The 23,776-nt window shown below is 39.6% G+C and overlaps 1 long non-coding RNA gene across 4 annotated transcripts in view; it reads left to right on the top strand.

Moving 5' to 3' along the window:
* The window catches only part of LOC128851311 (uncharacterized), a 183,198-nt gene that overhangs the window by 135,508 nt on the left and 23,914 nt on the right, over positions 1–23,776 (top strand). For all 4 annotated transcript variants that reach the window (XR_008448646.1, XR_008448645.1, XR_008448648.1 and 1 more), the window contains exon 3: positions 23,214–23,308. This is a non-coding gene — a long non-coding RNA (uncharacterized LOC128851311). The remainder of the gene's footprint in view (positions 1–23,213; positions 23,309–23,776) is intronic.

Here is a 23,776-nt window from a genome sequence, read left to right as displayed (position 1 = left end):
AGCCAGAAACCTCCACTGGTTTGTAACTATTAGCTTGTACACTTTGTGATACAGGATGACCAGGTGTCAGGTAGTCCATGGTCTGCTCTAGTAAGCCACAATATCCCAAGTAAATTCCAATTCCACTATTTCTTTCGCTGGCAAGTGAGTCTAGCTGTCTGAAAGACTACCTCTCACACTGCAAGATTTTTCTGCTGTAGAAACTAAATCCAGTGAAACACAACTTTCTGGGACCAGAGCCAGGTCACTCTCAGTTCAGTGGCCTTATCTTTGAATTTAGAATTAAGGGTTCATGCATGTCTCCTGTCATGAGAGACAAACTTCATTCTTTCAGTGATCCATCGCCTCAAATATCAAACTAGTGTTACCAGTAGACTACATCTTTGCACACATGATGAGATTTTGCTGGCAAAAATTGCTGTAGAGTTTTATTCCTCCTTGACTGAATATCTGTCACTTCCAAACTGATGTTAATTGATGCTTCCTTGCTGTGGTGGTGGGAGTTTCAGAACAGATGTTAATACAGCAATGAGCATGTTAAGAAAATTTAAAATATAAAAAGCCTAACTTCTGCTTATAGGCTATATATACTACTGCCAATTTGTTGAAAAACAAAATAAAGAATATACTTAACTGCTGAGGGTGAGGTCTGAAATTAACGTATTCACTGCATTTCTCTAACCAAAGCTGTATGAATAGACCTAATTCCCTTCCTCCTTAAGTAGCATTTTAAATGTGACACATTTTTTTCTGCAACAGGTAAGCATCGGGATAGTAGGGGCTAGTGACACATTGTTTTTTAATCTAGCAGTAGCATAGAATCAGTCATAGAATCATAGAATTGTAGGATAGTTTGGGTTGGAAGGTTACTTAAAGATCATCTAGTTCCAACCCCCTGCCATGGGCAGGGACAATTCCCATTAGATCAGGCTGCCCAAGGCCCCATCCAACCTCCAGGCAGGGGGCATCCACAATTTCCCTGGGCAACCTGTGCCAGTGCCTCACCACTCTCATCATAAAGAAATTCTTCCTTATGTCTAGTCTAAATCTTCCCCACTCCAATTTATAGCCATTGCCCCTAGCCCTGTTACCACAAGCCTTCGTAAAAATTCCCTCTCCAGCTTTCCTGTTGCCCCTTCAGGTACTGGAAGGTCGCTATAAGATCTCCTCGGAGCCTTTTCTTCTCCAGGCTGAACAAGCCCAATTCTCTCAGTCTGTCCTCGTAAGCACGAGAGACACAAGTCAGCTGAACTTAGAAAATATTGCTGTTAAATAATTACACAGTATCTTTAAATTATGGCTTATTGTTTCTGAAAATGTCTGTATCATCCATCATAATGTATTGTAAGCTTTTTAAATAAATGTATCATGTAAATGTATTTTGTAAGATTACATGCAAATGCATTTTTTCATTTGTATTCACATTTAATCATAAGTCCATTATTTGAGATTCAAGATGGGATAAATCTAAATGTGAAACTTTTATACTGCCCTGTAAGTTATACAGTATAGTTTTATATCAAGATTTTACTAGACAGTTACAGAGTACTCATTTTTAATATGAAATACTTCATCATGTTCATTATTGCCTATTTAGACTCATGTAAACTGACACTCCTGAAATAAGCAAGCTTTAAAATGTTAATATAAATTTTATGCCTCTTTTAATTGCAATAGACATCTCATTAAGTAATTTAATGCTGATGGGACCTCCTACCAATACACAAAAAACATACTTTACCCAGCTTTTATATAAAGTACAATATGACGGAAATATTTCTTTCCACAGTGAGGTTCATCAGCTTTCCCTTTGCTCTCCACATCCTGTGTGAGGAAGTCCTAGCGGTAGGCTGCTTCAGCAGACTGGGTTAACTGGTTCAAACAAAAACACCTTTAGCAAGGTGGTACCTGCCTGCTCAGGATTAGCTAGCGGTACCTGTCAGATCCACCACCAGACAAATGAGGGCTACCTAGACCATGTCCATGGTAGAATTAGTTCTTCATCTAGGTGCAGAGAAAAACATGCATGACATTTTCATTAGCCTAGAAGGCAGAAACATCTGGTTACTTGGTTCAGCTCATCAGCAGGAGAGCCTGTAGTTGATTAGCCCTTCTCTCAGTAGTAGGCGTTACTACAGTCAGTGGGAATTACTAAACATGGTTTCAGGGGACTGACGTTAATTTGGCTTGCCAAAATAATATGCAATTTTTTAAGGAGTTTGTGTTAATTAGTTGTATAATTTGATGTGATGTGATTGGGTTTGCACAAAGAAAAGCTGAACGGGGTTTGCTATTAGAAGCTGCAGTAGGAGAATCAAGAGGTGGCACTTAAATAGTGCACAGTATGAATCTGCAGTGGTGAAAGGCCTTAGTTCATGATCTAATTATACAATGGGATTCCCTTTCTCAAAAGCTAAAAGCCTTTTAATTCATATTTTTCTTTTAAGATATTCTATTTTGATTACTGTACTATTAATTCCTGTGCACCTACTATTTTACCACAGATTAAGTCAATTTGGATATCTCATTTTGGCCTATTTTGTATAATATCCCACTTTTAACAGAAAAGGAATATGTAAAATGATAAAATTAAGCAATTTATAGTTTGTACAATTCCTCATTGCATCTCTCTGCCTGCCTTCTACTTTTCATTCACTAACTTTTTCACAATCATTATTGGCAATTTAGGCCTTTTTGCTACCTGTGAAATGGTAATCAGTGGTAGCACTGATGTCGGAATTACAATTTCTGCCAAGCTAACTGATAATTTTGTGGTCTGTGAACTTAGAAACACAGACGAGCTAGTCAATATCCTCTCATTAAAAGAGCCTGCTGCCTGCTGGGTGTTGGAAACTTTTGGAAGGCTGCACCTAAGGGTATCTGTGAGGGCTCTGGCTGAATGGAAGGGCTGCTTGGGTTTCTCACTCAGGATTTACTGAGTATGGGATTAGACAGCTGAAGCAAATCTCAGAAATAGCATACCCTTCCACTTTGCTCTGTTCTGCTCATCTTTCTTGTCTATTTGGATGGCAGATTCTTTGGGCTGACAGATATTTCTTCCTATGTGTTTGTACAGTGCTCTGCACACTGAGTTGCCAGTCCTAGTGGTGGCCTCCAGGCACAGTTCTCATAGACGTGCCAGTTAATTAACTCACAGCTGCCTCCCATTCTCTGCCACCCTGCACCTAGTATTTTAACATTTTATGTCACCTACACAAGGAACACGGGGCAGAAGTTTACTTATTGCTGTTTCCATGGGGAAGGAAGACTGAAACTTGTAGTATGAGGTATGAACACTATCCAAATTTAGCCATTTAATTATTCGGGGGATTTGTCTCCTTAAGCACTTTGTGTTGTCAATGGCTACTGCTTCAGATCACCCTTGAGGAGAGACTGTCTCCGTCCATTAATTGTCAGGTGCCAAAAGTTAGGTAGCATGGACACACCTCAGGATTTCCATTTCTATCCTTCTGCGAGAAAATATCTTGATAGCTATGCTAGAAACCCTCTCTCCACCAGGGATGTCCAAAGAAGGGAGAGAAAATTATTTACATGTTGCTTGAGAGAGGTCCTCTGGGGACTGAGGTTTCCTACAAACGTGCTGGGCAATAGGTAACCTTCTCACATTGCTGAAAGTTTCCCTGAGCCTTGCATGCTGATGTGCAAACTTTTCGGAGATGTTCACAAATCTCGGAGTTGCCTGAAATCTCATACAAACTTAGTTTTCTATGATACAAGGTACCTTCATAAATGTTTCACAGAGCTCTCCTCTTCAAGTTTCTAAAAAGAGTCACTGCATAATTTATGGGATGCTCTGTTCAACATCCAACCCCTGTGAAAAAAGCCCTGCAGTTTAGGTATGACTTCACATAGAATAGCGAGTTCACCAAACACAGAAGAGAGAAGAGTCGTAATAGACTCTTTGTCTGAACCATCAAGGCTTGGGAGATATGAGCTTACTATCGGGAAGTTTTTAAGAGCCTGAGGTACTGTGAGACTGGTGTCAAAGAAAGCATATGTAGTATGGAGTGGAGTTGGTATTATACAAAAATAAGAGGAAAGTGTGTGAGTACAAAAGGCTATAATTCCATTGAGTGACTCCAGTAATGGAAAATTTAAAAAAAAAGGACTCATACAGGCCAGCACTGAGGATGCCTGGACAGATTACGGGTAATTTCCATCAGGTCTAGCAAGATTGCACGTTTCTGTCAGGGTGGCTAACTTTGCAAATCTGAGCTGTCCTTCATGGGATGACTCAAATCCTTCATGGAATTAGAGTCTTAAAATGCTCATATGCTTGCTATTTATTTTCTGTTTGAATATCAGTTATTACTGAGATCATATTTGTTTACCTTGAGCAGTCATTTGGTGCTTATACAGAAATTTATAGTTACTTCTTAGCCCTTTACGTGCACTGCCTACCATACTGACCAGTATTGCCTGTTTCTGATATGCCTTCAATTATCTGCCTCAACTGTTGTTGCATATCTTATGTCTAGGTTTCAAGCTCATAAAGGGTGCATTTCTGTATTGCTCTCAAGCTTTTGCAGACTTAATTTTTGAATTTTGTTCTGTATTTTCTAGCCCATCTATCACAGTGGTACCCTTGACTGGGAATACTAGGGAACTTCAATAAAGCCAATACTAAGCAATACTGACAGAAGAGAATTCCTGCATCTGAGAAACACTAAGAATTAAATGTGTAATTTTGTTCACTGAGGACACTTCATATACAAGGATGTTGTAAGGCAAATGGTCTCTTTGCTTGTCATGAGCCACTCAGAAATAACTCAGTAAACAGACTTGAAAAGTTTCTCATTATTCTCATCTCCTGGCCTATGTATAAGTAAATATCTCTTATATCAGAAAGGTATGGCCCTCAACCCATTATTAATTTACCAAAAAAAGAAAGAAACTTCTTCGAGGAAGCCTGTTGATTTAGATCAGGTTGACTTCTTCTGTCTCATAGTACAACTACAGAAACATTTCTATAGATGTGAAAATGTTACATCTTTGTTTACTTAGTGAGAGTTGGTAGCAATTAGTGGAAAACCAGGGCATTCGTACTAAGTCAGTAACTAGGACTGGTTAAGCTAGCCTGTATAAACCTATACTAATTGTAAAAGAACCTTGCTTCCAGTGAATATAAAGAAAATGTTCAGATTTTGCTTGGCTACAGAAGCAGAAATGGATATAGAAATTAATAGTTAATTTCCTTTCTTAGCTGAACAGCTTTCTCTTCATTTCCCTCCCATCCCCTTTGCTTCACCAAGTGATATTAGGAGGACTCTAGCCAAGCAATTCTCCTACTTTGTGGTGAATAAGAGTAGTAACTTGAGAATGAGTGCTGAATGAACAGATTTTAACGTTAACAGTAGCATCAGTATTAAAGGAGATACAGAACACACAGCTGAGCCTTACCTAGAACAACAAGGCTGTCATTTCTCATACAACTCTCTCCTGCATACACTGGTATATTCCCATAGGAAAATCTAGATTCACAAAATGCAGCAACAGGGCTTCATCTGTGTCAGCACACTAAGATTTCACCTAATGTGTTTACCTAGAATAGTCTTGCAGGGTCTGAAAAGCTTGGCATCTCTTGTATTGGCATCATTTATGATGTTGCTACCTATGTATATTTTGCGCATGAAATGTGTTACAGCTTGGGAGTGCCCAGTGCTATCCAAGGTGCATTAGTCAGAGGTGTACAAAAATAAACCTTCACAACAGAAATCGTAAGGAAATCCAGCAGAATAGAAAGTACTGACATTACGGAACAGCTGCTGCAAATATGCAGATCCCTTTTCTTTATAACTCCCAATTTTTAGATGCTCTTCATCTTCTGAAACAGGGCTGAATTCTCCATCCTTCATCTCATTTCCAAATATGATGATTCCATTCTCTCAATAAGTATAGGTTCAAATTAGAGTCTGAGTGGACAACTTCCCCTGTTAAAAAAAAATCAAACACAATTAAAACTTGTTGAAACTTCTTATTCCAGAAGCCTAGTACAAAAGTCTGGCAACTTAAATTGAAGAAAATACTGTCTGTGTGTATGTAACTTCAAAATTACTTACAGACAAATAAGCCATTTTTAAGATTCGAAAATGAGTTACCATTCAAACTGAGATGAAAATTCCCTTTTTAACCTTTTAGACACAGACTTTTTTCTAAGACTGTGTAGGTTGCAGATCACAGAATCATAGAATAGAATCATAGAGAGGTTTGGGTTGAGGGACCTTAAAGATCATCCAGTTCCAATCCCCATGCCATGGACAGGAACACTTCCCACTAGATCAGGCTGCCCAAGGCCCCATCCAACCTGCCTTTGAACACCTCTAGGAATGGGGCATCCACAGCTTCCCTGGACAACATGTTGCAGTGTCACCACCCTCATGGTGAAGAATTTCTTCCTTATGTCTAGTCTAAATCTTCCCCTCTCCAATTTATAGCTATTCGCCTTCATCCTATCACTACGTGCCCTTGTAAAGAATTCCTCCCCAGCTTTCTTGTATGCCCCCTTCAGGCCCACTCCTCAAGCTTGTCTAGGTCCCTCTGGATGACATCCCGTCCTTACGGTGTGACAACTGCACAATCAGCTTGGTGTCATCTGCAAACTTGCTGAGGGTGCACTCAATCTTGCTATTGATATCATTGATGAAGATATTAAACAGCACTTGCCCCAGTACGGATTCCTGAGGGACATCACTTGTTGTGGATCTCCATCTGGACATCAAGCCATTCACGACTACTCTCTGGATGTGACCATCCAACCAATTCCTTATCCACCAAACAGTCCATTCATCAAATTCACATATTTCCAATTCAGAGAGAAGGATGTTGTGGGGTACTGTGTCAAAGGCTTTACAGAAGTCCAGATAGATCACATTTGTTGGTTTTCCTGTGTCCACTGATGTGGTTACCCCATCATAGAAAGCCACTAGGTTGGTCAGGCAGGGCTTGCCCTTGGTGAAGCCATGCTGGTTGCCTCTAATCTCCTCCCAATGTGCTTTAGCATAGTTTCTAGGAGGATCTGTTCCATGATCTTCTCAGGCACAGAGGTGAGAGTGATAGGTTCGTACTTCCCAGGGTCATCTTTTCTACCATTTCTAAAAACAGGCATAATGTCACCTTTCTTCCAGTCACCAGGGACTTCTCCTGACTCCCACGGACTTTCAAACATCTGAGAGTGGCTTGGCAACCACATCAGACAATTCCCTCAGGACTCTAGGATGCATATCTTCAGGTCCCATAGACCACGTGTCTTCCTTGCTGGAAGGCCTTGTGACCCCATGGGGGACCGACAGTGAAGCAGTCTGTTCCTGAAGCAAACACTCTGTGGAAGGGATACATGCTGGAACAGTTTGTGAAGAACTGTATCTTGTGGGAAGAACTCACATTGAAGAAGTTTATGGAGGACTGTCTCCGATCGGAGGGACCCCATACTGGAGCAGGGCAAGAGCATGAGGAGTCCTTCCCCTGAGGAATGACAAAGAGGAAGTGTGCTAAACTGACCCATTCCCCATCCCCCTGCACCATTTGGGATAAGGTAGAGAAAATCAGGAGTAAAGTTAAATCCAGGAAGAAGGGAGGTGTGGGGAGAATGTGTTTGAAGATTTGGCTTTATTTCTCATTACCCTACTCTGACTGGATTGATAATAAATTAAATTAATTTTCCAGTCAAGTCTGTTTTGACCATGACAGTAATTGCTCAGTGATCTCCCTGTCTTTATCTTTACCCACAAGCCTTTTGTCATATTTTCTCTCCCCTATCAGGCTCAGGAGGGAGTAGTAGAGTAACACCTGGTGCGCAGCCAGGGGAAACCCACCACAGGTCCAGTCAGCCTTAAGTTTCATGTTCCTTGCTTCTGAGTACTATGCTGTCTCATCCAGGAGAGGCCAAACATAGATCTGGTATGGAACTATGCAGTAAGATCCCCAAATTGAACAATTAAGTAATACAATTTAAAAGCTTTTTTTAATAAAGGTTTAAGAGTAATGAGGCAACAAGGATTCACCGTATGGCAACATTTCATTATGAAACTCAGTTACACAGCAAAACTATCAGTTTTCCCTTGTTGCCTTCCAAGAAAATGCTGTTACTTTCCAAAAGACATTATGCTCAATTAATCCCTAGTGGCATTGAGGGATGCTAGCTGCTTATTCCTCCACCAGAAGCATCTTGTGTACAGCTAAAATGTCAGGCTAATTTGAACAGCTACCCTCCAGCAGGGATTTTGCCATTAGACTGGGTGTAACTGCAAACTCTATATTTACCTCTAACCTTCCCTTCCCTCTACCTCTTATGTGCTCTTGAGCTGTTTGTTTATTTGTAAAATCTGATGACATTACTAACTTTCCCTGCTTTTAGTCTTTTTTCTTCCCCTCCAGATTCACTTTTTGGTTTTTTTACTGCCACCTTTGGAAATGTGCTCAGAAGGAAGGGTAATTAGCCCTCACTGATACTGTGTTCCTGGGGGTAGGTTACCAAGCTGTGTAACTTAAAACTCTCTCCAGTATCTCCACGTTACATGCAGTCACTTCTGTTTTCTGTCTGCAATATATGCATAAGTTTGACTCTAGAACACTTTGGAGAGGGAGGCTGTCTTTTCATTACATGCACAATATCCATTATAATGGAACCTGACTTCTAGTTCAGGGCCCGAAGGCATATCACAATGCAAATAATAGAAAATACTGATAACAAAAAGAAAATTTTCATCACAAAAACTTGATTAGTCTCCTGCATCCTGGGCAAAAGTGTCTATATTTATAGAAAGTTTTACAGTTTTTGTTTTCTGTTTTTAAATACAGTGTCAGTTAAGACTAATTCCCTATTTCCCCTAATTTCCATGCAGATATATTTCTGTCTCAGTATTCCAGTGAATTAGAATCAGAGAATCATAGAACAGTTTGGGTTGAGAGGGACCTTAAAAGATCAACTAGTTCCAAACCCCCCACAATGTGCAGGGACATCCCACTAGATCAAGCTGCCCAAGGGCCCATCCAGCCTGTTGTTGAACACTACCAGGGATGGGGCATCCACGACTTCCCTGGGCAACCTGTTCCGGGGTTTCACTACCATCATTGTGAAGAATTTCCTTCTATTATCTAGTCTAAATCTTCCCCTCTCCAATTTATAGCCATTGGCCCTCGTTCTATCACCACAAGCCTTTGTAAAAAGCCTCTCCACAGTTTTCTTTTAGGCCTCCTTCAGGTACTGGAAGGTCACTACAAGGTCTCCTCAGAGCCTTCTCTTCTCCAGGCTGAATAGCCCCAACTTTCTCAGCCTGTCCTCTTACGGGAGGTGCTCCAGCCCTCTGATCATCTTTGTAGCCCTTCTCTGGACCCTGTCCAACTTCCATATCCTTATTATGTTGAGGATTTCAGAACTGGACACAATACTCCAGATGAGGTCTCACAAGAGAGGAATAGAGGGACAGAATCATCTCCCTCACCCTGCTGGCCACGCTTCTTTTGATGCAGCCCAAGATATGGTTGGCCTTCTGGGCTGCAAGTGCGCATTGCCAGCTCATATTGATCTTCTCATTGATCCCTTAGCTGAGTTTGAAATGCCACTCTAAAATCACCGTATAATGCCAGATTTAAGCTCATGGAATCTCCACAGCAACAATTGTATTTGAGTAACAAATTGTTTGTTAAATGAAAATTATTAACTACGTGGCTTATTTCTTGTGATATTCTTGCACCACAGCTCTGTCATTCACATGCTGATAGAGACTTACCATGAAGTGCAGCAATGGTTTCAAGATGTCCTACAACTCCCAAAGGTATCATTATGAGAATTAGAGGTCTCAGCAGTTTGTTGATGGGGTGGGATATAAAGTAATATTTGTACGTTACTTTCTTGTTTGAACATTACCCCAATAGCATATCCACCTATATCTTCTTTTCTCTCTTCACTCATAAATAGATGGAGAGAGCCTACAGAGAAGCAATTGACTTGTGTTAGACTTGCAGATTTGAAGTACAGATGACAATCACATGGAGGTTTGCTTTGAATCAGTGATATCAGTCCTATAGCAAATACAGATGAGCAGGAATAAGTTTTCTTTGGGGTTAATTTGTAGAAACTTCTACGTGCCACAGTGACCCTAATTAATTATACAGGCTTTTATTTTAGTATTTTAATTATGAAGTTGCTGATTTAAGTCCCTCTTTGGTCCTTATTATACAGTAAAGATAACAGATTGTAGTAAAGAAATAATTTAAGAAAAAAATCAATAGAAGAGTCTTCTATGGCAAAATAATTGTCCATACACAGATATCCAACAACATAGCGAGAATATGGATAAGTATCAATTGAGTCACTTTCACAGAAGTTTATATCCAGATCTGCTTTAGCTGAACTAAATTTTAAGAATATTTTGATGAGATTTGTGTTGTAGCATTTTTTATGGTAAATGATTCTATGGGAATCAATTCTCCATCCAATAAAAATCAGAGATACTGCTGCCACAATTTTATGTAGACTGTGCACTTGGAGTTTCCTAAAATTCAGACATGTATCTCATTGTTACTGAGACTACAGCAATTAGGCCATTCCCTGTTGCTGCCAAGCAAGTGTTATTTCCTTTCTTGAAGGTGTGACAGAATGTGGCTGAGTCAGGGATGGTAAGAAAGTACCATCAAAATACTAAGATCAGATATGCAAAAGTGACTCATAAAAACATTAATACATATACTGTCAGCTCTGTGGAAAATTAAGCATGTCTTTGTTTCTACTTCATTAGCATGCAATGTTTTCAAGGGGCTGGTGATGGCCCTATCCTTCCTGGATTTTAGTATTAAGGGCAAGCCTTTCATCTCAAGGAGGATGTTGCATCTTCTCTGAGCTTCCCAGCCTTCATTTCCACCATCCTCCCAAAGAAAGCTTTTTTTTACTTTTTCTTTTTCCACCTCTTCTCCTGTGAACTGGCCCATATGTTTCTATTTACTACCAGATTCCCCTTCCCACACTCCCCATAAAATCAGTGAACCACACAGTACTCTCCCACCTCATCCTTCCCCAGAAGTTTACCCATGGCAGCTCTCTCTCCTTTTCCTAAGGACCTGTTTCTCCCAGTGAGGGAGCAGCTTGTACAGTTTGCTGTCCGTGGGGGCTGTCCGGCATCCTACCTCCAGGCTATGAGAGATTCCCGACTCCCCTTGCAGCTCTGCTCACTCCCTATCACTCCCTGCCACCCACAGGTTTCTCTACTTGAACCACAGGACATGGAGCACAACGCTATTGCATGTTGAGGCATCTGTGCAGAGGAATATTGTCAGAGGTGGTGTAAAACTGATACTGCTTCTCTGGGAGAACATGAAATGTTTCCAGCACAACACCTCCTTAATGAGAGTATTACTTCTCACTCCCTCACCTGCTTATGTGTTGGCTAGAAGCTGCTCAAAGCAAGACGTTGCTTCCTTAAACACTTACGCAGTTCCTAGAGCAGAGACCTCTGCAAAACCAAGGTCACACAGCAATAAAAATGCTAGTAACAGATAAGGAATGGGAGATTTGGGAAATAAGGGAAGGAAAGAAAATAGGAGCTGGTATGATAAATTTTTGCAAAAATATAGTTGGTGTAAATGAGGAACTTGCATTCTCCCTCGCCTATCACTAAATGAGGGTAAGGAAACATTGCCTGAAAATAAAAACTGGTCTTTAGAAACTCATGAAAAGAAAGCATTTCCCCTCCCCAGCCACTGCTTCGATAATTGCCCGTGTGTGGCACTGAGGCCACAGATTCCATAAGACAGTTACTCAGATAGTACAAAATACTTTTAGTTGCCTATTTTGTAAGAGGAATACTAATCCCAAGTGTTAGGCTTTAGGTCAGACTCTGTTAAAGACAAGGAGGAGACCTTATGTGCTGGTACTTTCAGAGAGATTGAATATGAGACCTGAAAGACCTATCATGTGATCGTGTGTGTCATTTTCTACATAAAAGAAGAGAAAGGGTGTAAGACAGAGCAAGACAACAGAAAACAGCAACAGACATGTTTTGCAATTATTTCATTTCTGTTATGGGTTGTCGCCAAAATTTTCAAGTTCTTTTCTTTCTACAAGAGAGCAAAGAGCAAGCGGAAGGCTGGAGGATCAAGAGGTGTGAAAAAAAAAGATAAATCAGAACAAAAAGAAAATATGGGAATGGTAGAGAAAAACCTAGAGCTGATATTCAAGTAAACTCTCTTTTACTTTGTTCTAATTTAATGCTTAAGAGCGGCTCTCCAGATTTTTATTTAAATACTATGTATTTACAAGTGTTTTACAGAAACATGCTTTTGAGAATCATATTATTTGACTTAGAAGATATTCCCAGTGTTTACCTAGGTGATTACCAATATACCAGAAAGTCTGATTTTATTCCAGTTCCATTTACAGTAATATTGATTTATTAATACAATTAATTTGTCTTCTAAAGGAATGTCCAGCAATTAGCAATTTGTGAAGACTGGACACCGTGTGCTGTTACAGAAAGCATCTATTATAAATCCTGATACTTGTGTACTAATAGTAAAGACAAAAAAAAATTCTGCTTAACACAAAAGCTAGTGGAGAAAATATGCCTGAAAGGTACCTAATTAATGCATAAAGTAGGAGGGACAGCAAAAGATGAATGAACCATTCTGGACAGGATAAAAAGCTAAACATGTGTTGAGGTTTGAACAACTTTCATTTGGTTTTGCTTTGGTTTTGATCCTCATATCTCCCAAGGTTTTCCTCCTGTCAGTCAGCTCCCAGGAAAGAAAGAATAAGCGATTTAATCCAAAATATTAAGACATGGTTTATACTCCATACATTACTGACCCATCTGGAATTGTAACTGGATACAGTCTTACCTGAAAACTTGAACAAAGTGGAATAAAGTTGATCCATGTCATTACATACTATTCATTTGCTGTGGAGCAATTCTGAACCATGTGTTGGAGTGACTCCTTTCCAATATTTGCTGGACTGCCCTCGTCCAAGTGAACTTGGTGTTTTTTGAAAATTGCTCCTTTGAAAGAAAAATAAAGTAGGCTGGAAACAGGGTGCCTCCCCAGAACTCAAAAGTATAGACTGTAGGAACAATATGCCCACCAATTAAACAAAGCAGTGCTTCACAGTGTAATTTATAGTCTGCATTTTCAGTTTAACTGGTAGCTCACCATTGTTTTGAGAAAATGTAGTAATGCACACTAGTGAAACTGTAAAACATAAAGATTTAAGTATGGGACAGAAATAACCATACCCCCATCCACCTCATTGAGTTACTTCAGTGTTTCTGATTTTTGTCTAGATGGTAATTGTGCAAGGCCTGGTGTTCATGGAAGACAGTAATTGCAGCATAAACAAGTAAAGAGGAAATATATCTTTATTTGGGTTACTCAGCTTTCTATCCTACTGTTTTCTCCTTTATATTAGCCCCCATTCCATGCCTCAGGGCTCCTTACTGGCTCCTCATTAAGGCATGCACCTTCTTGTGGCTCCCGATCAGCTTCCTGCACGGCAGCTGTTAACCCATTAGAGTCCCAACTGTGTGACTGTTGCATCATTTACTCAGATTCATAATACTCTCTCATTGCATGCCAGATTTTAGAATTATTTTTGAAGGACATGAGAGATGTGTAGAAATATGTCATATTGTGCCTTAAGTTCTCATAACTTTCTTTCATAAATAATAGGGTTTAAAAAAAAAAAACCAATAAATCTTGATTCTGTGGACATTTGTAAATCATATATATGATTTGTAAATCATATATATAGGGAATATCAGGGGTTAGGAGTATTATTTAAACTGGAGAAATCTGAGATTATTTGGAAGAAATGTAAGGGACTGACTGAAGAAGAGGTGACTGTGGATTATGCTGAAAAAGGATATGTTCAGATGGACAGAATTAGTACTGAATTCCTGCACAGACTGATTTTAACACTAATCACTTTGTTTGGTCATATTTTCATTAATAACCATACTACACAAAAGGAAGTATGTGCTATTGAAATTTTCTGGTTATGCAAAGCTTGGGAAAACAACCAATATTGAGTTGCACTAGTGCAAGCAGGAGAAAGGGAAGAAAATGAATGGGAAGGGATGAGGTGAAATCTGGGAGTATCACCTCAAGATGGTACACTTCAGAAGATAAATAATGAAGCAGTTGTTTTAGGGATCCGGCTTGGATCAATGTCATTGCTTCAACAGTTGACTAAAACAAGAGACACAATTAAGGTACCTGGAATTTGGATGACACTGTTTCCTAATAAAAGGCGGCTATGAACAGAAGTGTGATGAGGGAGAGCTATCTGGCAATGCTGGGATTTTTTTCTGTTTTTCACTGTGTTGTTGCTCTAGCAAAGTATAGGCATACTGTCCAACTGAGGTGACCCGTGTACAGGAAAATCAATTCAAACTGGTACAAGAACAGAGAAGGTATGCTGGGAAGAGGAGAGGCTATCTAATAAGGGAGACTAAAAGTTCTTCACTTGTTTACACAAACAAAACAAAGGCTGAGAGGAAACATAACTGTTGTCTATAAATATACAAGAAGGGAGAAGAGCTTTTTAAAGGATGATGTTGACATAAGAGCAAATGGTTATAAGATGACCGTGAATAAACTCAAACAGGAAATTAGGAGGAAGCGCTGGAAGGAAATCATGGAACAGCCCTCCACAGAAGTAGGGGGAGCAAGAAACTTTGCTCGTTCCAATCTGAAACTTGAGCACTTCATGAAATCAATTATGTGACATGTGGTTGACAGCAAAAGCTCATGTTTGAACTGGATGCAGGAGGTCCTTTTAAACCCTATTTCCTACATTTCCAGGGAAAGCTGATTTAAATCACGGGCAAGAGATGTCTTATATGCTGATAACAATATTTAATACCTACACTTCAGTAATACCCTTCCATCTAAAGACCACAAAGCACATTGAATACATGGGTGAATTTAACATCTAAGTATGCACCTGTGTTTTTGCTGTTATTTTGTAGCCAAGAAACTGGAATGCCCTGAGCAACTCTTTTTGAATCACTCGAAAAAGTCTGTAAAAATGATGAATAAATCTCACAGATCTCTAAGTTTTAAGAATAAACCTATAGTTCTGAAAATTGTCATCATGTTTTCAAGTCTTTTTAATTCCAGAAAATGTATGAATTGTATACAATTGCTTGTGCAAAGCTATAAGCCATATGCTGTTTAGCTTAAAATGTCAATGAGCGAGTCAGCAACAACAAGAAAATGAAGGTGTTTGTAAATGTTGCATTTAAAAAATATTTAGAAAAATGAGAGCGGTCCTCCAAAAATGTATGCATTTTCAAAATCAGAACAGTGCTGTATTTCACAGTAATTAAATAACTTGTCACGTACCTACAAACAAGAATCATCTAGCTTGAAAGAATGTTTTCCTCTTGGGGAGCTGGACCAGCACCAGTTCCGCGTGTGTTAGTTCCCACTCCGAGTTCCACTGGGAAAGACGCCAGGGGTGGCGAGGGATGGAGAGCAGTTGCTCCCTGGCTCCGTTCCCTGCCCTGAAACCCTTCCCTCTCAAACCTGCAGAAATCCAACCGCACTTGCTGGCATACAAACAGGCATCCAGCACATGGAGGAGGCTGAATACACTGGATTGGCTCTTTTTTTAGGGCTTAAAATCTTCTGTCTCACTCCCTACACTTCCACCTCCATCAGGGTGGGTGAGTTCCTAAGTCCATCTGATTTCTTGCTTGCACTACGCTTAAATAACAAAGCATTGCATGCAGAGATGAATTCAGAGGAAGAGCTGATTTGCACAATTCCCACCTACCAACATCCCCTTGCTTCTTCCAGTGCCCTGTCAGATGCTCTATATGGTCCCCAAATAGAGCAGTAAGGCTGTCACCCTCTGCTCCTTCAAATTCCTCACCTCTGCGGCCTCTATAGCTTCTGCTAGGGATTTTTACAAGCCCAAAGCTAAGGTGAGCCAGATGGAGTCCTGTGTCTGTGTAAAGCCATACCTAAAAAGAACAGATTCTGCCCAGAAAAATACGTACTCTTAGTCCAAGGAATCTGTCTATATACAGAAGCTGACTCCAGCAGCTTGTAGACCCTCTTAAAAGAAGGTGTTTGAAGTTAGCCCAAGTACCCACCCATGGTAAACCAATTTTAAAGCTGAAGACTACGGTTCAGTAAATCTGAGGTGGGAAGTAGTGTCATGCTGGGGTCAGAGTGGGCTGGGAAAGGCACAGAGAGAATTTGACAGCCATCTGAATCCATTCCTGAATGTAAGTCAGAGCCCAGGGGAATCTGCAGGTGACAGTTAAAGAGCATGTCAAGAAACTCAGTTATTCTCTAGGTGGCTAAAATTTACGTACACTTCTTTATAATTGAGAAAGATATAACTGCATAGAAGTCTGGTGGTTGAACTGCCTGTACCCTTCGCATGCTGCTGGGACTGTAATCTCTCCAGTGGACAGAGCGTGCAGCCTTGTTTTCCCAAAGCTCAGAACAATGAGTCTCTAATCCTTTTTAATACCATATAAATAATAAACAAATCATAGGAATTCCCATACACAAAAAGGCCAGATTCTGCCCATAAAAATATATGCTTTATTTAAGTCAAAGGAAATTGCACGTGTGTAGCTGAGCACAGAAGCTGGCTCAAAGCCCACTTGTAACTAAGCCATGCATGTGAGGACAGAATAGAGCCCATTGTCTCTTGAGAGCATTTTAATTTTTCTTTGTTATTCTCTAGGACATGAATTACTTAAACTGAAAAACAGATTTTTTTTTCTCCAATGAAACATGTCTCTGACAGACCCTTTTTTTCCTTCTTTTTTTTTTAAGATCTGTTAACTCCCTCATTAGAGACTGGTAAGAGAATGTAATATATGTCTACAGTCTCTTCCTATAGACCCACCCAAGGAGAGCTTAATCTGCTGTAGATGATGCCCAGAGGAGTCTCTGATCAAGTTCTGCCCAAATAATTTTATTCATGACAAGGGGTGAAGGATTTCCTTCCTCAAATTTCCACTCAGGCTGCACTTTTCCACATAAGGACTAGAAGACAGACTACACTAAGAAGACAGAGTGGGAAAGCATCCTTTCTGGCTTTCCCCATCTTACCATACAGTTTTACTGGCCTTCCCCTGATTTCTGACACTGCCCCTTTTGAAGGGCCTTCTGAAGAAGAAAGTAAAATATAAATATTAATACAGTTTCCAACCACATTAACTTTCCACCAGTTCTTCTGAAAAGTTTTAGCATAGTGGTGACTATTCCTTCCTACTCTTCCTCTTTTACATCCATCCTTTTCTCTCTATTTCCCCAGAAGATCTTTGCAGAAAATGAAACAGGAGTAAAGTGACACCAAGGCTTCTTTCCCTACTTCACTGGAGAAAGATGATGCAGTGAGAAAGATGTTTAGCTTAAAATCTCTTCATGGTGCTGTTTCTGCGCTGGGACACAATAACATGTCATCTCAGGTCAGCATCTTTAGAAAGATGTGTAGGTATTTTTGATTGGAGGATCTGCCTTGGTTTCAAATTGGGCTCCTGAAATCGAAAGAGGATCTGGCTAGAAACCCTAAGAAGAGTCCATCTGGCTGAAGCAACCTGAGACCAAGCAAACTCAACAGCCAGTCTTCTTGTCCCTGACCCCACCTCCTTCTCTCCCAGACTCATTATCCACCTGAAAGGGCTTCATTGAACAGGCAGAGCTGTATCAGTAAAAATAAATCCCCAGCTTGTGGTAAAAATCTTCATTTGTCCACTGTTTCACATCCAAAACCCAAATATCAAAGACAAAAGTGTGTTCATTCAGGTTTCAAAGCAGCTCAAGTAGAGCTGAAGACAAGTCAGAGACTAGAGAAAATCTGCAGAAATGCAAAAGCTGATGATAATGTATGGCTTAAAGGCATCTTACCAGCTTTTAATAATACTGTGGAGTGAAAGAAGCATTGAAAGAGTAGTTGTTTACTTATTATTTTCAACTTCGACATTCACGTGATACATATTAGAGGGCTCAAATGCAACCACATTAGTGGCTAGGAGTGGCTAGGAGGTGCACTTCGCTGTGAGCTTGTGGGAGGTCTTGTGCTTGAAGACACTGAAGTATTTTGCTTTTAAATGCTCTGTCCTTTTTTTTTGTTTGAAAAAAAGGGTTATGGGATTTAATTAAATTGGTAGTCTGCTGGCTTTTTCCAGTCTGAAGTTACATGTAAGCTGTCTCCTGTAGCCCTCGCTCTTCCTTTTTCTTCCTCTGTCTCCTTCTCCCTTGCAGAAGGTTTTGCTGGTCATGTACATCCATTTCAGAATCTAATCATAGACAACTTAAATCTTTCCAACATTACCCACATTAGTAATTGCAAAATAATAAACCTGACAAAATTCAGATTAATAGGGCATCCTGCACAACTCGGATGGTGGGGAGAGCCCTCTGGAATTCTAAGCATAATAGGTCTGTGTTTATTTCTCAACCAACGGCATAATGTGACTGATTTACAAGAGTTTAACTCAAGTGTTAATCTGACAGTGACGAAGAGCTTCTCAGTGGCAGAATCACTTACACTATCATATTAGTTGCCTCCTCTATTAAAGCAGTGTGGTCGATAATTGGAATGCTTTTATGTCTAGTGGTTCTGACAAGGCTCTCTTTAGGTCACATATGGGCGGTCTGGCTTGCTGCACAGCTGAACGGTGGCAAATGATTTAAACTGAGAAAGTATTGTTCTCTTCGTATTATGGAGCAAGGGCAGTTCAAGGAAAGTAAGGCTCTGCACCGGCTACCTGCTGGTGTGTAGTAAAATAAGATGGACATGATACTGGGTTGGGAGTACAATTAAATCTATTTTGCACCAATGTGTTGGTGGACAGATGAGTTTCCACATGGCAGAGCTTTATGATCTTTAAGGTAGACTGAACTAATAGATTGGTGTGGAGCGCACTGAAGTTACTAGGGATGAGAAAGCAAGCAGCAGTACATTTGAACTACAGGTTTCTCATATGCTCCACGTCATGCTGAGTTTTTATAGCTCCTGGCTTTCAAAAAGCCTGTTTCAAAGAGGTTTGCGCTAGACTGGGCATGCAGTTTTGCTCTGCAGATATTGTCGCTACCGATTTAGTGGAATGCAATTAGGAAGCCTAAATTAAGTGGTAATGGAGAACCAGCTCTTGAAACTGGGGTTTCCACGGCAACCACTGCTTACAATACAGCCTTCAGTTAGTTTTCCCACTTTATCTGCAAAATGCACAATTGAGCTTTAAAACAGCTTTGTGCTGAAAAGCGCACTGTAAACAACTGTTTGCAATGAGAGTTTTACACTGTCTTTAAATACAACAAGCTATCAAATAAAATTTACTTGTCCACACTAATAAAAAAAAAAAAATCCATGCAGCACAAAACACCAAAGGGTCCAGAAACTTATTATTCGTTCTGGAAATTTTTATATAATACAAAAATTTAAGAACTTGTGGGTCCTCAAATTGTCTTTTAAGTCTTATCATTATTCCTCAATTTTAAGACACATAATCCCATATCTCTCAGTAGTGAGAAGAACTGAGCATTTTGGTACAAATACTGCATTTATCGCAATAGCAACACTATATGATTATGAAGTGCTTTTTGTCTAATATGAACTAATAAATGTGCATTTTCATCAGACTTCCTTTAACATCTGGCAATGTTTTGCAGATTTTTTTTTCCTGTTAGAATACATTATTATATCCTTCATAAATGTTCATATTTTATGGCAAAGTCACACTGTGCCATTTCTGAAGTGCTTAACATTCTTGATTGCTTTAGGATCATAGCCCAACTTTTGCATCTTGTCAAATGTAACTGCAGGTGATTAAATATGCGTAAAATATGGGAAAGTGGAAAGGATGATGTTAAGGTCATATTGTGATTTGTATTGACCGCCCTTTTCATGATAACCCTGTGAAACTGGATCTCTAAGCTGAAATTTCATATTTACAATCAATTGTTTCTCCTCTGCTGTACAATCACTAGTCCTGAATAATACTGTGAAGTGATTTGTAAGAGTACAGGTTTTGGCAGGTTTTAATTTTCCTTTTTTTCCCTTTTTCACTTATTTATTTTAATCAAGATAAAAATCAAAGAGGAAACGTGTAAACTTCAAGATAATTTCAGAAAAGACATCATGTGACTTTGATTTTGGGGTATCAGCTATTAGAGTGCTCTTCTAAAGCGGTGTTCTTTGGAAAAAGAGATAAAACACATCACCAAAGGCTTGCACAGTGAGTCAAAACACACCTAATTTATGTCTCAGATGAAGTACAGCAACTCAAGCACCTTGCAGCATTTCAAGACTGATGCACTTTATGCGTCCTTTTATGTGTTATAGTAACCACACAAGATCACTGCAGAGGGAGAGAAAAAGGGTGCCTTGGTGAAGTGGTGGTAAGGGGAGGGAAGAGGACTGGGTGGGTGCCTTCCCTAACGAGCCTGCTCATCAGAGGACTGTATCTTGGCATCCACAGACATGTATAAATCTGGATTTGATATAGTCTCCACAGACTTTGAACATGCCAGGCAGGGAAGCTTGCCCTTCACAGTACGGGTGCACTTTCAGCCACTGTGATCAGGCTGCGCCTTTTCTGCTCTGCTCAAAACATTTTTTTCAGTGCTAACTGAAACCAGAATGAGGATGGAAAGGCTGATTGCAATGTTCACATCTCCTCTGCTGTGTGCTGGTGCTAATGGGAGTCTCTCCTGTGATGGGTAGGTCATAAAACACACAGCTGCAGACTGTGCAGGGTGAACAAATCAAAGAACTTAGTAATAAAAATGATGTGTGTGCCAATACTATTTAATATTAACTTGTGAAAATTGTTGAAGAAACACATCTTTGTCATATATCAGAATTGGCACTCAAGCTGAATCAACGGATTAATAGGGTTATTTGTAATGATATTGTCCTCATAAAAGCTTTATTATTTAGGAATCAGAGTTGGAAATTGTAATTTCTTTAATGATTTTTCATCACATAAATTAGCCTGCCTCAACTCCTCCGTCTAGAAGGCAAGAAGAGAGGTTGAGCTGGTCCCCTTCTTCATTCTTACACAAAATCTGCTCATTTGGATGGATCCCAAATTTCAAAGAAACAAGTTCCTGGAAGAAATGCAGAATGCCAGTGCGCACAAGACTTTCACAGGGCATCTCGTTTCAACACTGACTGCCTGCATTTTATCGGAGTACTAAAGGACACATTGAAATTATTTTGTTCTGGCACTAGCGCGCGTTGTGATGTGTGTGCATTCAATTGCACTTGACAAATCTTAGGGGCAAACAAAATGGTCTAATGTAAGGAAATATCTTAGCATATTCCAAAATGACATCTTTAGACCAAACATGTGTTCGATTGATTTGCCTTCTCCAGAGATCATTTTTGAATCCAGGCCAGCGATAAGTAGGGGGGCAGGCTCTTGCTGAAGGCCAGGCGGGTCAGCCGTGCTTCCGCTGGTATTTCCTGTGCTGCAGAGTCCCGTACCTAACTGTACAAATAGCTCCACATGGCATCCTGAGAGCGTGCCAGGGAATTTTATGATCACACGCCAAGTATGGTTGTCAGGTTCCACTCCACTGCTGTGTGTGTATGTGTGTGCTCATATGTGTGTGTGGCTGGAGCTAACTTCAGACTGAGTAATTACCATAATCCAAACAGGGCCTTTACCATCTTATTTGCATTCAGCCAGCAGTCCTGTTTTTATCAGCACCACTACTGAATTGTTGCAAAGTTTTAATTATCTTGACAACTCTCCTTTTTTCCATTTGTTCCCTTTTTTTTTTTCCTCCCCCCTTAGGTTTTGTTTGGATTTCAGCAGTCATCCCTGTACTGCAGCGATCAGATTTCTGTAATAGGAAGTTTTCTTGCTTTTTCTTCTTCTAATAGTAATTTACAGTATCCTACCCTGCTCAAACTGGGGACAGAGGTGGAGGGAGGCTGTCTTTGTTAATTAATGCTTCATATTTCTCACAGCAAAAGTCACTCCAAATGCTTTTTTTTAATTCTATTTGAAGTCTTAGTGTAACTTTACACATATGTGTAGGCTTACTGAACTGAAAGAAACCATTTCCTATGCAGAAAGCTACCCGTTGCATAAATGTTTGCCAGACTAGAGCTTTAGTTGTCATGTTTTTTGTATTTCCATAATCTTTTGATTTAGGATTAATATAAAATGCATCATGTCACTTATATTTGCTCTCTCTCAAACGCTCCGCATTTTCAGTATTTGAATGCTAAGTTAGACAAATTCAACCTTGAAATAAGACACCATTTCCTAGCAGTAAGGGTAATTAAACACTGGAAGAGCTTACCCAGGGAGGAGGTGGACTCGCCATAGCTTGAAGTCTTTAAAATGAGATTAGACATCTTTCTGAAAGACATGATTTAATCCAGCTTCTAGGGAAAGTTTCTAGTGTGTGTATACAGGAGGTCAGACGAGATTACACCAAAGTCCCGTTTGACTTCTGAGTCTGTTGGTGTAGAAATCCGAGTTCAGATATGTTTAGGTTCACCTTTAAAGGCCAGTTATAACATCTACATACAGAAATTGCCTTTTGGGAATATTTAGACAAAGGATTTTTCTGCTGAAGAGAATAAAGTTTTGCAATGTCTTTTGTTTTGCTTTTACAAGTAGTTAAAAATCACAAAGGTTAATGCAGATTAAAATACTTGAGTAGGAGATGGAGGAATAGAAGGCTTTAAAGCCTAAGGATTCACAAACTAAACAAATGCAAAAACAATTTCTAGTCTGTTGGCTTCTGAGGTGCAATAAATTTTTAACAAATAAGAGCAATTTATATTTTTCTAACTGTAGAATACTATGACCACATTTAGCTTCTCATCTTTTATGAAGATTATGCATCAGATTGCATGTAATTGCTATCAAACGGTATGGTAACATTCTTTTCATCTGAAAGGTAAACAAATTCTATTTAACAGTCATTAAACATTTGTTTTTTCTGCAGTTTGGCCTTATGAACACCTTATCCTTGTTTTCTCTTTAAAAGAAGAAAAAAATAATGGTAAGAACCATTAGGGATTTCTCTTTAAATCCAGCAATCTATGCATACTACTAAGAATCAATGCTCTGTAAGCTGTCTGGTGTTCTGCAATAAATTTTAGCTTTTATAGACTTTTTCTGGGCCAGGTAGCTGCTAATGCCATAGAAATTGATTATTTGTGGTGTTCTTATCACTGCTTAAAATATCTAATTGCTTTTTCTCCACAGATTTGGATTTGGCTTGCTTGATGCTGGACGATTAATGAAGGAAGCCCTAACTGGACAAATGTTGGTCTCCTGAGACAATGTGTTGTTGATAACAGGTCTGATTTGAGCAAGTCTAGTCAAATTCAATTTTAACAGTATTTAAAGGCACACACAGGACACATATCACTGTGTTCTGGGCTGGTTTGTTTGGTTTAAAAAGTCTGTTGTGCTACCAACGTTTATTACCATTAAGTATAAGGCTCTGCAAAGCAGCAAAGACATATATCTGTCAGCTGCAGAGACACATATTTTGCCTCAGTATAGCAAGTTTTGCTCAAAATTTGCTTTTATTCTTTCATACTTATGCAGACTAGGCTACGTAATTCATCACTGGATGACTGTTCCTGTGGAGGAATTATTGTGCTCTGATTATTTTGAACCCTAAAAATTATTGATTGAGGTAAAGAAGAGACAAGAAGGTATTGCAATCAGTTCTCAATCTAGTGAGGGCAGCCTTCTTTAAAGGCAGCTAATCCTTAGCCTAAAAGCTGTATGCAGTTGCTACTGCTCCCATAGTATTCTTC

Source organism: Cuculus canorus, chromosome 1 (assembly GCF_017976375.1).
Source record: "Cuculus canorus isolate bCucCan1 chromosome 1, bCucCan1.pri, whole genome shotgun sequence".
Lineage (NCBI taxonomy): Eukaryota > Metazoa > Chordata > Aves > Cuculiformes > Cuculidae > Cuculus > Cuculus canorus.
The sequence above is the reverse complement of the archived record's forward strand: the minus strand, read 5'-3'. Positions and strand labels throughout refer to the sequence as shown.